Source organism: Protopterus annectens, chromosome 11.part0, assembly GCF_019279795.1.
Source record: "Protopterus annectens isolate FY-2018-M chromosome 11.part0, PAN1.0, whole genome shotgun sequence".
NCBI classification, from domain to species: Eukaryota; Metazoa; Chordata; order Ceratodontiformes; family Protopteridae; genus Protopterus; species Protopterus annectens.
In genome coordinates this window covers 32,429,181-32,445,629 of record NC_056745.1, presented here as the reverse complement: position 1 = coordinate 32,445,629, position 16,449 = coordinate 32,429,181, and positions in this window count along the sequence as shown.

Here is a 16,449-nt window from a genome sequence, read left to right as displayed (position 1 = left end):
TAAACATGTTACCAATACATGTAACCCTGTATAAATTGCAGGAGGAGTCATTACTGGGCACATTGCAGCTGCTGCAAAGAGCACTTCTGGCTTACATCAAAGATTAAAATGATACCAATTTCATGACTTTAATTGTACATTGATTTAGGAATTGGGGTATATTCCTGTTATGGTATTAGAAACCCAAAAGAGTTGGAGAAATTATCAAGACTGGTCAAGCAGGATGACACGCTTGAACTACTCTATGTCCAGCTGACCTTTGGCAAAATCCCCCACCATATCAACTCTAGCTACAGGTCCCCAACCATGAACCATGAAAACCACTTTGCCTACCTGAAGTTACTAGAATCACTTACCATTTAGCCCAACAAACTTCTCATGGGTGATTTTAACTACTCCTCCATAAACTGGGAAACATATATGACCACTAACATGCAGGTTCAGAGATTCCTGGACTTTGTGAATGCAAATGCAATGGAACAGATGGTCTGCACTCCTACTAGGGACTCAAATATCTTTGACATAGTACTCACAAGCATGTGGGAGCATTATATCCCCCCCAGGATAATGTGCTCATTGGTAAGTTCAGATCATAAATCTGTCTCCTTTAAAATAAATTTGATGGTTGACCTCCCATCAAAACCTTAAAACACTAAGATTTTTTCCAAGGCAAATTACCTTCTATTAAGTGCCAGCACAGGTGATTTTAAAGCTCCCCTAACCCCAAAAACACTTACGCCCATGCAGAAATATACATAAATTCCCTATAAACAACTGCATAGAAATGGCAGCACCTGACCACACTAAACACGTCTAGTCAGAAAAACAAGTCACCCTGGCTGACTCCTGGCATCAATGGATTATACAACAGAAGGAAGACATTCCTGTCTAGAAGCAAGTGGGAGCATGCACAACAATGAAAAAAAAAACTCTAATTACTCTCAAAAGGCAAATCATGTCCTAAAAATCATGTCCTAAAAACCTAAACATTCGTAGCATCAACAATAAAATCACACAACTCCATGCCTTAATTGATTTCTATGCCTTTGATATTCTCTGTCTCACTGAAACTTGGCTTAAACCTAGTACCAAAGACAACAAATTTACTCCCCCAGGTTATAGCACCTTAAGGCAAGATCATCTTAATAAAAAGGGCGGGGGAGTGGCCCTTTTATACAAATCCCAACTACAGGTAGCCTTAATTGACTCCTTGCCCCTCTCCCCAGCTAATGCTGAAATACTCTGTTCCAAACTCCAAGTTAATAAAACCAAGGCTATATATATCATATGTTCCTACATCCCTCCAGGCAATAACATCAACACACTAGAAAATATCCTAAGCTGGGTCTCCAGTAGCTTTCCTCAGGAAACCATTATCTTAGGGGACTTCAATATTGACTGGAACTCCTGCATATCTCCCAAACCCACCATTCACCTTAATCTCTTTAACTTTCATCAAACCATTAACTCTCCAACTAGAATACACAAGTCAACCCACAAACAAACCATTCTAGATTGGATACTAATTAACATCAATCCCCTCTCCTATAAAACAGGAATACTCCCTGACAATATCAGCGACCAACTCCTGACCTTTATCACTAAACAAAAATACAACAATCCCAAGCAAGCTACCTATCGTACCATACACAACAAAATGGATTTTAACCTAGCATCCTTTCAAAATGAACTAAAAGAATATAACTGGTCAACTCTAAAATACCTCCCAATAGACGAAGCAGTAACCCATTTCAACAATGCCTTCCTACAAATTCTACACCATCATGCCCCACTCCGCTTAATTAGACTAAGCTCCAAGGCAGCCCCATGGCTGTCCAAAACTACTAAGCAAAACATGCGAGCTAGAAATAAATTATGGACTAAATGGAGGTCCACAAAAAACCCTACTGACCACCAAAACTTCAAACACCTGAGAAACACAACAAAGAAACTTATCTATCTGGATAAAAAAAAACTATCACTTTAAATATCAACAAAACCAAAACCAAAACCCCAAACAATTTTGGTCAGGAATTAACAAACTACTCCATCCAGGGAACATTAAAACACCTACCCCAGCTAGCCTAGCTCAAACCCAACCTGACATAATAGCCAACACTTTCAATGACTTCTTCTCTCAAACAGTCGCCTCTCTAGCAAACACCATGACTCCCCCCCTATCCCTCCAAATAACCCCTACCCAAAACAGCACCCCCATGCTAAAGTTTAAGACTGTCTCCACAACCTATATACGTAAATTACTATCTAAACTCAAACCTTGCACCCCTTCTGCCGACAAGCTACCAGCTGAATATCTTCAACTAGCTGCAACCGAACTAGCCTACCCAGTCTCCATCTTAATAAACAGAACTATAACTGAATCCAAAATCCCATCCTGTTGGAAAATCTCCCATATCATTCCCCTCCATAAAGGAGGTAACTCTAACGAACTCTCCAATTTTCGGCCTATTGCCCTTCTATCTCCACTATCCAAAATAATGGAACGCTGCATACACCATCATCTCCTACATCATCTCTTGAATAACAACTTGCTTGTAGTCTCACAACATGGTTTTAGGCCCTACCACAGTACTTCTACTGCCCTTCTCTCCTTCACTGACATAATCAACAAAAATCGCAACAACAACCTGTTCTCCTCTGCACTATTCTTAGACCTCTCGAAAGCATTCGATATGGTCAACCATCAACTTCTCCTCCACACTTAGAATCCCTGTCACTTGACTCACTAGCACTACAGTGGTTTGATTCATACCTGACAAACAGAAAACAAGCAGTCCTTTGGGACAGCCACCTATCCTCTCAACTCCCAGTTACTATCGGCGTCCCACAAGGGTCCATCTTAGGTCCCCTACTTTTCTCTATATTCATAAATAACCTGCCCACTTCCCTCCCTACATCCACTTGTATACAGTATGCTGATGATTCTACATATCATCTGCTCGGCTCCATCCCCAGTAGAACTCCACTCCTCTACCCAGTTGGTCTTCACAGCAGCAGAAAAATGGTTTCAACATATCTGTCTCCTCCTAAATCCCAAAAAAAAACAAACTTCTACTTTTCACCCCAACCCTTAAATCCACCCCAATCACTTTTTCCATTGTGTCCTGCAATGGCACTATCATTAAACCTGACTATTCCACAAAACTGCTAGGTGTCACCATAGACAATCAGCTAAACTTTGACTATCACATTGATTTAACTATCAAGACAGTAAATAAAAAGATAGGTGCCCTCTACAGACTTAAGTCCTTTCTTACTGCCACATCCCGAGTATCTCTTGCCCAAACTCACCTCATCTCTACACTACTGTATGCCTCTCCTTCCTTTATCAACATTTCTAAAGCTAACCTTCAGAAACTTAATTTAGCCTACCATAGTATTGCCAGATTTGCAACTGGCACTCCATTCCGTACTCATCACTGTCTTAACCTAAAGAAACTCAACTGGCTAGAACTTCCAAACCTAATACTCCTACAGCAATTAGTCATCACCTTTAAAATTCTACATTACCCCTCCAACACACCCATACTGAACAACCTTATCACACCTTATAAAAATCTTACTACACTTCGCTCAGCCAACAAGCTCCTAGTAACTACTCTCAAATCTCATAATAAAGCAGGTGACTCCTTATTCGCAAACACTATCGGATCATATTGGAATAAACTTCCCACTGAACTGACCTCCCTAGGCTCATGTCACCTTTTCAAAAAACAGATTAGAAATCATTTACAAAATCACTGGCTATGCCCATGCTCCAATCCCGACTGATAACTGTTACACTACCTGCTTTCATAGTTAACACTGTATATTAATTTGTATCTTGCTATTTCTCAATGTTTGGTTTCTTTTTTGTTTAGTGATTTTTAAACTGTAAAGTTTATAGTATGATAGTCAAGCTTTCCTCCTCAGCCCTGTGCGGAAAATAGACATGTATTTAGCCAGACTAGCCCAGTACTACTGTATATTCAATTGTACTTTGCTTTATTGTCATGGTTTGATTGTTTTATTGTTTGATTGTTTTTTGATTAGTGATTTCTTTTTAACTGTAAAGTTATAGTATGATAGTGGAGCTTTTCTCCTCGGGCCTCTGCTGAAAATGGACATGTATCCAGCCAGACTAGCCCGGTTAACAAATGTAAAATAAAATAAATAAATAAAATAAAATAAAATAAAATTGAGTCTAAAATAGCCTCCCAAGCAAAGGATAACCATAAAACATGAAAGGCTTTGGAAAGAAAAATGATGGACCTGATTAACAATGACATAGGAAATCTCCAGACCCTAGACCCAACCCAGCTTGGCTTCATCAAGGGCAAGTCCTGCCTGCTCAGTCTGGTGGATTTTGAGAACATCAATAAGCCATGGATGTGGGTAAGACAGTGCATTTTGCCTACCTTGACCTGAACAAGGCATTTGACACAATACCCCACTCGGGTATTATAGATAAACTCACACAACTGGGCATAAATCTCAGTGTCACCAGATAGATAGCCAAATGGCTTGCAGATTAGACACTGTTAGAATGAAGAAGTTCACATCTACAAGAGGCCATTCATCAGTGGAGTACTACAGGGCTCAGTGCTGGCCCTCTCATGTTTGAAATATACTTCACAGATGTCAAGGCAAATGTAAATGGCCTTTGGCTGACCAAGTTTGCTGATGACTATAAGTTTGGGGCAATCTTTGACTCCCTAAATGATGTTGATGTCCTACAGAGAGGTCTAATGCAGACAATGATTGATGTCAGAGCCATGGCCTCAAACTAAATGTGAAGAAGTGCATAATAATACCCCTACAAATTACAACATTGATACCCTCCCAAAGATTGCCCCTCCTCTGGAACAGGCTTTGTATTCATGTGAACCAGAGCCCTTCCCTGGCTATCTTCAAGTTCAATCTGTACCAATGTATGGGAGATCACAAATTCACTCCTGGGTGATGCCCATATCCGTTATGGACAGAGGCAGTCTGTAAAAATAGTAAAAACCCCACTTGCTGACCCTTGTCATCTTTCCCATAGCGATAGAAAATTGGGTAAAATCTGGGTAAAACAGGCTAGGCTTGTAAGGATTCTCGAGCCATTAGCCTTGCAATCTGCTATGAGCCTATAACCAGACAGCTTTGAAGTTGTTTGTGATCAAAAGAAATACATTCGGCAAAGAAAACAAAAATAAGTAAAGCAGAGTTATACCAAAGAAGAGATAGCAAAATAGACCTTTATTCCTGTGACACAGAGAAATATGTTACTTCACCCTTAAATGCAATCTTTGTTATATCACTAGCTAATGCACAGTATTATATAAGTATTACAGTGTAATATGGGACATTTGCCCAGAGAAAATGTATGGCTTTCCCACTAAAATCATCTTCCAGTGAATTACTATCCTGCCCACCCAACTGTCTGTGAAGAAAATTGTCTTTTCACATCTGCCACTTTAAATGTCATTTTTTAATTATAAAAAAAAAAATTATAATTGATCATTGCAATAGGCTCTATATATTGTTTACTCTGCCATCAGATTTAACTGTTTGGTGTATGTTGATTTTTTTTTTATTACTTTCTTTGTCCGTTTCCTATTAATAAGTAAAACAATGTTTTTATTCTATATATAAGCTGTCTATACTTCCTTTGGTGCCTAAAGACAAAATTATCTGATGCCGTACCGGTGCTATAGTAAATAAACAGATCCAGAAATGAGACAACTGTCATGGGTACTTGGAACATCCATTCCTCTCAGCCACCTCTTTGTAACTGAGATTGCCAGTAAGAACTGATGTTACTTATGTCTAAGTAATTATCAATTAACATAATTCCTTATAGTACTTAGAAAGAGACCTCAAGACGGCTTGCAGTAACCTGTTACTATGTAGTAAAGGGAGAGAGAGAGAGCACTACATGCAAATTGGTAACATGCTGTCTCACTTTCTGCTTCAAGCTGTGATTATTTTTATTAGCTTACAATAATTGTTTTGATAACACATTAATGCAGTTATGTGTTTTTGATAATTATATAAATTTGAGGGTGAAAAGGCATCATATATTGGGAAATATTTAGTGTTTGTGACTATGAAATAAAATAAAATAAAAATAGAAAAAAAAAAGTTGTTTGGCACACACTTCTACCAGATACTGAGGTAATGCAACACTTGCTGTTAAAGGGTCAGTTTAATCAAAAGTATTTATGCGTCCTATCCCTAAAACAGATCTTTTTTAATAATAGGGTTATGCATTTTAGGCTCTATGACCTCTCTTTGCTTTTCATCATTTAGTAAGAAATAACCATTGTGTTTTTTTTATCCAATACACAGGTGAATATTACAAACAATAACATCAGAAATTAAAATGTTTAATTTATTGAGGTAGCTTGGACATAAATTGATGCAAATACATTTATGGTATGTTGTTCTTCTTTCAGCTTTTCCCAGTTAGGAGTTGCCACGGCGGAACTCCGGTCCACTAATGATTGGCAGTTGATTTTTACAGTGGCAAGGTGCCAGCTCGACGCCGAACCTTCAGCGAAGGCATGCCCATTCACGATTGTCTTTCGAATGCCACTCGTCTGTAGAGAGGACATGCAGACTCCACACAGAAGGCGCTTTAGCCGAGAATCGAACGGGAGAACCTCTTACTGTGAGGCAACAACGCTACTGCTGCACCACTGCGGCTTAATTTATGGTATAATACCCCTAATAAAGTAATGCATTAAAGGGTAGATATGGGAGCACAGTGCTGAAGATGTGGTAAGGAGGAAGCAGAAATGCTACATTTGTCTTGGGAATGTAGAGCGGCATAACAGAGATGGAAGTAGGTGATGGACGGTTGGGAGGAAATATTCAATAGCCTTTGGCATGGATGTGGGAAAAGTTAGGGCTGGGAATAGAGAAGGATACACTGGGATGGGAAAAGGAAGAGCTGACTACTAGTTTATAGTTAGTATTTGTTCCAAAAACAGTAATAGACAATGTTATACATGGTTAAAATGGGAAGACTGCATACAGAATATTTAAAACTGATAACATGGGTCAAATGCTTTTATAAGCTGAACATAATTGAGATAAAGGCAACAAGTTGGAATTTTGTGACACAATTCTACTGGAATTTGAATAAAACGTGGAAATTATAATATAATCTGGACACTAGATGGGACATGTAAAAAAGAAAAGATTTATGGAAAACATTAAATGTCTTGGTCACATATACGTGTATATAGTTTTTGATAAAATAGCTTTGATTACAATAAGCTATCGGTGATAGAAACAGACTGTGATTATGATTAATTCACTTCTTATACATTACTTTCCTATTAAAATTCGTATGATATATATTCAAAATATATTCAAGGTAGTTGGAAAACCAATGAAACTGATACAAAAAAGATAATACAAAAAAGCAAGCATCTGCTTGCATAATCATTTGCAGAGAAGTGTTTGCATTGTACTGTGTTGTAGAATTAAGTTTTTTTTGATATTCCATATAATGTTATCAGGCTAAAGTTAAGTGTCACATAATATAAATGAGTGCTGTGTGGAGCAACTGCATTTGTTCAGTTTTCACCTTACCACTGGATGTTCCCACCCTTTTGACAAGAAAACTAAATTAGCATTTTGCATCTTTCAGTCTTAATATGCATCCACCAAGTAACCCATTTTACATTCTGCTTAATGTCTTTTTTTATTTCACTGTTCTATTCCCATGCATTCTTTATTTCATAGGTTCATAGGTTCATATGTTGGTACTAGGCTATCGGCCCTAGGGCCTATACAAGCCTAGCCATAACAATTCCCTGGCTATTTCTTCTCACACTATTTACTTCCTGGACTCCTGTCTAGCAGGGCGACTGACGTGATCTCAGGGGTGAATTTCTTTTCTCCCATCCAATCATCAAGGTTCCTTTTGAAGAGGGCCAAAGAGGCGCTCTGCTTGACATGTATGGGCAGTCTATTCCAGAGTCTGGGGAGTCTCTGGGTCAGGAACCTATCCCTCCAGCATGTTTTGTTTATTGTGATGACAAGGTTTAGATCCCTGGATCGTGTGGCTCTGGGGGATTGGGATTTCCTTGAGTGTAGCATGTTCAACAGCTCTGGGTTTGACATTGCCTTGTATGTTAAGCAAAGATCGCCTCTGAGTAGACGATATGCGACAGAGTATAGCTGGAGTTATTTAAGGTGGTCAGAATAAGGCATCTGCTTTAGGCCTTTGATTCTTTTAGTGAGGTATTCTGCGGCCTTTCCAGTTGTTGCAGGTGACTTGAGAAATGCATACCAAATGGGGCATTGTATTCTATAATGGGTCTAATGAGGGATGCGTACAGTGGGACAATGACCTCCTTTTTTCTGGATGAAAAGCCCTTAGTGATGAGGTGTGCCACATAGAAAGATTTCCAGACTGTTGTGGCGATGTGGTTATCGAAGGTGAGATCACTAACTGCCTGTGTCCCTAAGTCTCTTATCACGCTTTTGGTGTTTAGTGTACCTCCACCTATGTGGTAATTCACAGGTACATGTTTTTTCCCAAAGGGGATAGCTATACATTTCTTGGCATTGAGCTTGAGCCCATGGCTCTGGCACCAAACATCTGTTTCTGTAAGGCCCTTTTGTAGAGTATCCACATCATTTGGAGATTCAGTAATGGCTCCCAGTTCACAGTCATCTGCGAACTTTGTTAGCCAGTGTCCTTTAGTATTGGCCTGTACTTCAGAGAAGTAGATGCCAAACAAGAGTGGTCCCAGGACTGAACCCTGAGGTACTCCACTTGTCACTTGTCTGGAGCTGGATTTGGAGTCAGCTACTTTTACAGTGTGGGTTCTGTCAGTAAGCCAGTTGGCAACCCATCAAGTGATGTAGGGATTAATGCCCAGCTTAGTAGGTTTATCTATGATTTCAGATGGGGGATGGTGTCAAAGGCCTTTGCGAGGTCCAGATAGGCTATGTGGACCACCTTACACTCGTTCATGTTTGGAGACTGATTCGAAGAAGTCAATCAGGTTCAGGAGACAAGACCAGCCCTTCACGAACCCAAACTGAGTGGGATCCAGTGTTTGAAGGTTGCCAATGTCTTTGTTTATAAGTCCCATGATAATACGTTCCATGGCCTTGCAGATCAGGCTCATCAGACTGATGGGGCGGTAGTTCCCGGAATCCAAGGTGGATCCCCCCTTGTGAAGTGGGATAACTATAGCTGTGCACCACTCACTGGGCATGAAGCTTGAGGTGAGGCTAAGATTAAACATGACACTTAGGTGAGGTGCCAGTTCATTTTGTAGTTCATGCAGTACACAGCCCGGGATGTCATCTGGTCCCATGGATACTGTATTCTTAGCTTTGGAAAGTGCGTCTTTTACCTGTGTGGCCGTTATTACCAAAATTTAGCAATCTCCTGGTATTGAGAAGGGCCATTTAGGGGGTGAGTGGAGTATGAAGTTGGCACTGAATTGATCTGCCACGATATTGGCAATATCATTGGGATCAGTATATTTAATGCCATTCTGTTGTAGCTCAGAGCAGATATGAGCATTGCCATTTAGATTCTTGACATAGTTATAGAATGCCTTGTGGTTGTCTTTGGAATCTTTGGCAATTTTATTTTCGTAACTAGCTTTAGAGGATTTTATGAGGGATCTCAGCTTCTTACTGAGGCTGGTAAGGGAGTTTTTTGCATCCTGGGATTTTCCTCTTTTCTGCAACAGTTTCTTCTTTTTGTTGTAAAGTTTGTTTATGGCAGGGGACCACCAGATTGGCTTCATTTTTTTGGAGGAGAGCATCTTGGTTCTATTTGGGATGGCACAATTCATGCATGAGTGGATGTGCTCATACAGTACCTTAGTGTAGGACTCAGCAGTTGAACTTTCAGTTCCTGTCTGTATGGGTGTCATGAAGTTTGTCACTTCTGACTTGCGTAGCATGAAGTTGGCTTTGGAGAAGTTTTTTTATGGAGGTTTCCTTACTGGTGGGTGGGGGTGGGATGTGGATGTTAGGGGTGATTAACTTATGGTCTGACCTGACCAATGAGGGGGTGACCATAGGTATGGAGCATCGATTTCCCATGTTGGTAATGACCAGGTCTAGGATATTGCAGCCCCTGGTGGGACAATGCATTAGTTGATCCAGGGCATTGGAATTTATGAATTCCAAGAACCGTTGGGCAAAGGTGATGGTACACGAGTAGTTTTCCCAGTTAATGGCAGGGTAGTTGAAGTCACCCAGTATTAGGGTATTTGGTTGTATCTTAATATTTTACAGTATGATTAGAAAGGTGTAGTGAGAATCTTGGGGCTTGGTGGGGGATCTGTAGCAAGCTACAGTTTGGATTGCAGTCTTACCTAGTGTTTGTAGCACCTGGAGAATTTCAGACCCATTGTGTTGGGCAACTAGCCTGGTGGTATGAATATCCTTGGTGAATATGGACACTCCACCACCTTTAGTGTTTCGATCCTGGTTTGGTGGCCGAAAAATGTGGTAAGAGTTGTAGCCTGGTATTGCAGGGGTGCTCTCTGGATCCTTGAACCAGGTCTCAGTTACTGCACAGATATCAATGTTCTCCATTTTTAGGAGTGCCTCCAGAGAGTGCATTTTGAAGTTTAGACTTCTAGTATTGAGTAGCATTATCTTCAGATTTTGCATGCTTGTACCTGTTTCAGTGGTGGTAATTTCAGTAATTTAATACTCATGACTGCTAGACAATAAGGTTGAGGGAATCAACCTACATTCTACAACACAGTACAATGCAAACACTTCAGAATGATTAAAAGAGGAACAGTTAGTGATGTAGGTATAGATGGAATAGAGAGAGAACTGGCAAAGAGGTAGGGTGCATCAGTAAGGGAGATTGGATTGAATGAAAAGGAAGGGAGGATGGAGTGGGAGGCATAAGTGTAGAGAAGAGGAAAAGAATAAAATAAATTAATGGAGGTAGAGTCAGGGAAAGATTAGAAGAAGGGTAGACAGTATAAATGTTATGGAGAATAAAGTCTTAACCAGAAGCACTAGAGGAACAAAGCCCTAAGTCATTAATGAAAAGTTTTTAGAGCAGTCTTAAATGTTGAAATATCTGCAAAGTTCCTGATAATTAATGGTATTTGGTTCCAAGCTTTAGCTACACTGTAAAAGTAAAGGCTTTAGATGGTTGCATTATGAGTTTTGTGAATGGAAAACATTTTTTGTCATTAGAGTGTAGTGAGAGATTAAGATGATGGTTTTGTATAAAAGTGTTAAGACAGGGGCAGTCAGAGGGATGTTGTAGGTTTGTATGTAGTGAGTAGTGAAGTGTAGTTGAGATAGCAGGGAAATTCTATCCAATTTAGTTCTTTGAGGTCCGAGCAGAGATGAATAATTTGAGGTTTGTTTGAGGCTAAGCATGCAATTTTTTTAAACATTTTTCAAGTCTGGACATTTCAGCTGATTGAGGGTTGGAGAAAACAGGAACACCATAAAGAAGAGAAGGCAGTATGTAAGTGTATGTCAGGGTTACTTCGGTAGAGTTGGTCAATTATTATTTACTTCTATACAACATGCCTAGCTTTTGATTGTTTTTTTTTTAATAAAAGTTTGAATGTGATAATCAGATTTGAGGTTATCATCTATGGCTAAACCTAGTAGTTTCGTAAGAGTGAGCATTTCAATTATTCTGCTGTTTAGAGAAATAATGCTGATCTTGGCTTTGAACTAGGTAAAATTCTTGGGGAAAATAATAGTAACTTGTTTTTCTTTGGGTTGAGTAAATGGACATTTTTAGCCAATTTTCAGTGGAGTTAAAGGTTTCTTGGGTTATTTGTTGCAGGTGATTAAGGTTATTAGAGGATCAAATGAGTGTTGAATTGTCAGAATATTGTATGAGTATTGCTTCTTTTGAAGAAATATATTCTACATGAATTACACAAATTACAAAGTGAACTGGCACCACAGTCTCACCTCAGGCTTTGTCCCTACCGAATGGTGCATTGCTACAGTCATCCCTCCCCTCCATAAATGAGGAGTGACTACAGACCCTAGAAATTATCACCCCATTAGCCTGATGAGTCTGATATGCAAGGCTATGGAGCGCATCATCATGGATCCCATCCAATTTGGTTTTGTGAAAGGTAGATCATGCCTGCTCAACCTGGTTGTCGTCTTTGAGTCCATCACCAGAGCGGTGGATGAAGGTAAGGCAGTGCATAAGGCCTACCTCCATCTGGCCAAGGCCTTTGATACCATTCCTCACTCAGGAACTATTGATAAACTCACCAAACTAGGCATCAACCCCTATATCACTAGGTGGGTTGTAAACTGACTTACAGATAGAACCTACAGTGTGAAAGTAGTGGACTCCAAATCAGACTGCCAACCAGTCATGAGTAGAGTCCCACAGGGATCGGTCCTGGCTCCTCTCCTGTTTGTCATCTACTTCTCAGAAGTCCAGGCCAACATGGAGGGACTCTGGCTGACCAAGTTCCCAGATGACCGCAAGCTGGGAGTCATTATTAACTCCCCAAGTGATGCAGACATCCTACAGAAATGCCTCACTGAGACCAATGACTGGTGTCAAAACCATGGCCTTAAGCTTATTGCCAAAAGAATGCACTGTCATCCCATTTGGGAAATACTCAGTTCCCACTAATTACCACATCAATGGGAGCCCACTGAACATTGAAGGTGTTATAAGAGATCTGGGGAAACAGGTTAACAGCAATCTCTCCTTTGACCACCACATTGTCACTGTGGTCAGAAAGTCCTTCTGTGTGGCACATTACCAAGGGTTTTGCATCCAGGAAGAAAGAGGTCATCATTTCTCTCTACTCTTTCCTCATTGGACCAATCATAGCGTATAATGCCCCATTTGGTATGTACCTCACTAGACACCTGCAACAGCTGGAGAGGCCACAGATGTACCTCATGACCAGGATCCTAGGCCTTAAACACATGTCCTACATGGACAGACTCAAAAAAAATCTAGCTATTTTCTGTCTCATATCATCTGCTAAGAGGCAATCTCTGCTTGACTTACAAAGCCATGTCTTACCCAGCTCTGTTAGAAATGCTACATTTAAAGAAATCCCAATCCCTCCCCACCATGTGCTCCAGAGACCTCAACCTCATTACCACAATCAACAGAACATGCTGGAGGGACAGGTTTATAACCCAGAGACTGCCCATGCTCTGGAACAGACTTCCCATACATGCCAAGCAGAGCACCTCACTGGCCTTCTTTAAGAGAAATCTTGATGAGTGGATGGGAAACAGAAAGTTCACCCCAAAGCACTGGGAACTAATGTCGGGCAGCACAATGCCAGGGCACTTCTATGGGCTAGGCTTGTAAAGGCTGCAGGGCCATTAGCCTAGTACACACCTATAAAGGTTATTTATAAATATGTTAAAGAGAAGAGGTTCTAGAAAGGAACCTTGGATTACTCCTGTAAGGATGTTTAGAAAAAGAGGACGGGCTATTCAGCCACCATTTTACTGTTTTGATTGTTGTCCGCTTGTCAGGTAGCTATTGAACCAAAGAATTGTAGGTTCAGTGAGTCCTAGTGATGACATATCCTGTAGGAGTTTATTATGTGATACTGTGTCAAAGGCTTTGGGTATGTCAAGGAGTATAGCAGAGACGTTCCCTTCATCCCCAGCTTTATAAAGAGAAGAGCAATGCATTGTTAAATCTGCCCCCGCATTCCATGTCGGAAATCTCTTTCCCTTCCTCAGGTTCCACTATTTGGCCACCCTTCTACATCTCAGCAGTTGCATACCACTGGACTTTTGGTAGAACAATCCAATCTATATGCTCCCCCGGCAGTGAGACTATTTGGCTTCCATACACCATCCCTACAGCCTTAACAGTCTCATACTGTTTTCCCCCGGAGAACATCAATTTCCACAGTCCATTATCATTGCCCTACCTGAAACTAACCACTCTTTTATGCTCATGCTGCTATCCTGACTAAACCCACATTATTTCTTCAGGTGTCCCACGAGGTGGACCCTACTAACTTTTCATCTTTATCACCTGAAGCTTCCTCAGCTGCTCTGCCTTATCCAACACTATTCTGGTTGCTGTGATATACAAAAGCACTGGTTGCACCACTATTTTGTACACCTTTTCAACATTTTCATCATACTTCTATGAGATAGTACTTCTGACACTTTCTGCCAGTTGTCTGCAGCACTTCTGATTCTAGCTTTCACCTCCTCATTCAGATTTTCCTTATCACTGAACATAGCTCCCAGATATTTAAAGCAATTAACCTGTTCCATTGTGTTCTCTTACATCTCAATTTGAGGCGCCGTCTGATTCTCTTCATTTGCTGCCATGACCACTGCCTTGCCTGTACTCAGTTGTGTGCCTTCAGTTTTGCATTCTATTCCCCTATCATTTGCTGATATTCCTATTCATAATGTGCTTGTAGTGCCATATTGTCTGCATACAGCAGCTTTGTTGATCTGCCTATAGTCTGATATAGTCTAGCACCAATATGAACAGGAGCGGGCTTAGAGATGAGCCTTGATGTGCACGCTCTTCCACTGGAATCACATCTGATTTTGCACTAACCACTGAGAAAATGAACTTCTCATCATTGCTTCATCCAAGGATTTGCTGAGCAGAAAATCTCCACAAACAGTTCAGAGGACTGCATGATATATAACCATCTCCCTAATTCCAAATAGGTGGGAACATTTGATATGTCCACTAAGGAACTGCTGTTGACTAGCTCTCATCAATTTTCACCTTGTAGTAAACCATGTATAACCCTTCATTACTACTGTTTTCTCAAACAACCACTGTTTTTTTCTCAAAACTGTGGCATGTAACAATTAGGTATGTAGGTTTGTCAGCATCCAGGCACAGCTCCCCTACACCATGCTGTATTCCCTGCCTACTTGAAGATCCAGATCTGGGATTTTTTATGAATAGATTTAACTGGATCTGCTATTTCCTTTACTTTCTTTAAACAAATAATGCAGAGGTATATAGAATAATTTCAAGGTCTGTTTACCTCCTAAAGTGCCCACAAAGCTCCTTAATGTATTGCCTCACTCTCTTATTACTTAAGATGTTTTTCTGTCTTATTTGTTCTACGTTTAACTTTAACATTTCAATCACCTTTGATGAACGTAATTCTTTTTAGTGTTATTTCCAGAAGGCACTGAAGATCCTTATAAAACTGTTTGAATTTTTCCGTTTCACCAGACGTAGTTGGAATATAAACTTGCATCAGTGTTATGCAGAATGACTGGCTTTGGAGTCTGGTTGAGATCCTTCTATCATTTTTAAGGAGTTTGTAACAGAACACTGATTATAAAACCATTTTAATTAAGACTGCTAGTCTATTCTTCTGCAAGATGTTTGACAATACAAAAGGATCTGCTGACTGTCTGAAGTGAAATGACCCGTTCCAGTCCATGTTAGTTCACTAAAACTTAATATGACAGTGTTTATTCTTGTCATCTTTTTAACACCTTTGTTAAATTATTTAAGACATAGGCAAACACACATTAACAAAAAAGAAAGCAAAGCATTTACATACATTTTACAGAACATATGTTTTCTTTCTTTGTAATTATGATTTTTTTTCCAGATTATTTTGTTTTCTCCCAGGCTTGCCAATCAGCAAGCCTCTCCTGAATCAGACAGTGTCCATTTGTTTGTCTGCTCTGAGGATTTATTTGGAAAGTCTTACTACATTGCTGCCCCTCTTTCAAGGGATACTGACAGTGTGTGTGTGTGTGTGTGTGTGTGTGTGTGTGTGTGTGTGTGTGTGTGTGTGCGTGTGTGTGTGTGTGTGTGTGCGTGTGTGTGTGTGTGTGTGTGTGTGTGTGTGTGTGTGTGTGTGTGTGTGTGTGTGTGTGTGTGTGTGTGTGTGTGTGTGTGGGCGTGCCTTGTGTGTGTGTGTATATGTTTGTGTGTGTGTATGCGTGTGTGTGTGTGTGTGTGTGTGTGTGTGTGTGTGTGTGTGTGTGTGTGTGTGTGTGTGTGTGTGTGTGTGTGTGTGTGTGTGTGTATATGTTTGCGTGTCTGTCTGCCTATGGTTGCCTCCAGCCCTCCTCTCCTGTCCCACCAGGATTGACCCACCCATCCACCCTACCAGTGTCATCGTGTATCCAAGCAGCAATACAAGCTTGGTTCATGCAGGCTGTGATCAGGGCATTATGCCTCTATGACCACTGCTGCTGCTGCCTATACTGGAGTGTATTGTCATTACCTTCTCTAATTCACTATCTGTAATATTATCTTTCTACCAAAGGCTCATAGGTAGCCCTGTACAATATCACTCATAGTTTCAATGAAATATACAAACATCCTCACCACAACAATGTAATCCATAAGTAGGAATAAAACATTACTAGATTGCTTCAGAGACTGGCAATCATTGCTTTTACAAATGGGCTCTAAACTAACTATAATCAAATTGGTTCTGTTCCTGAAAGTTTTGTATATCTATATTTATACCTATA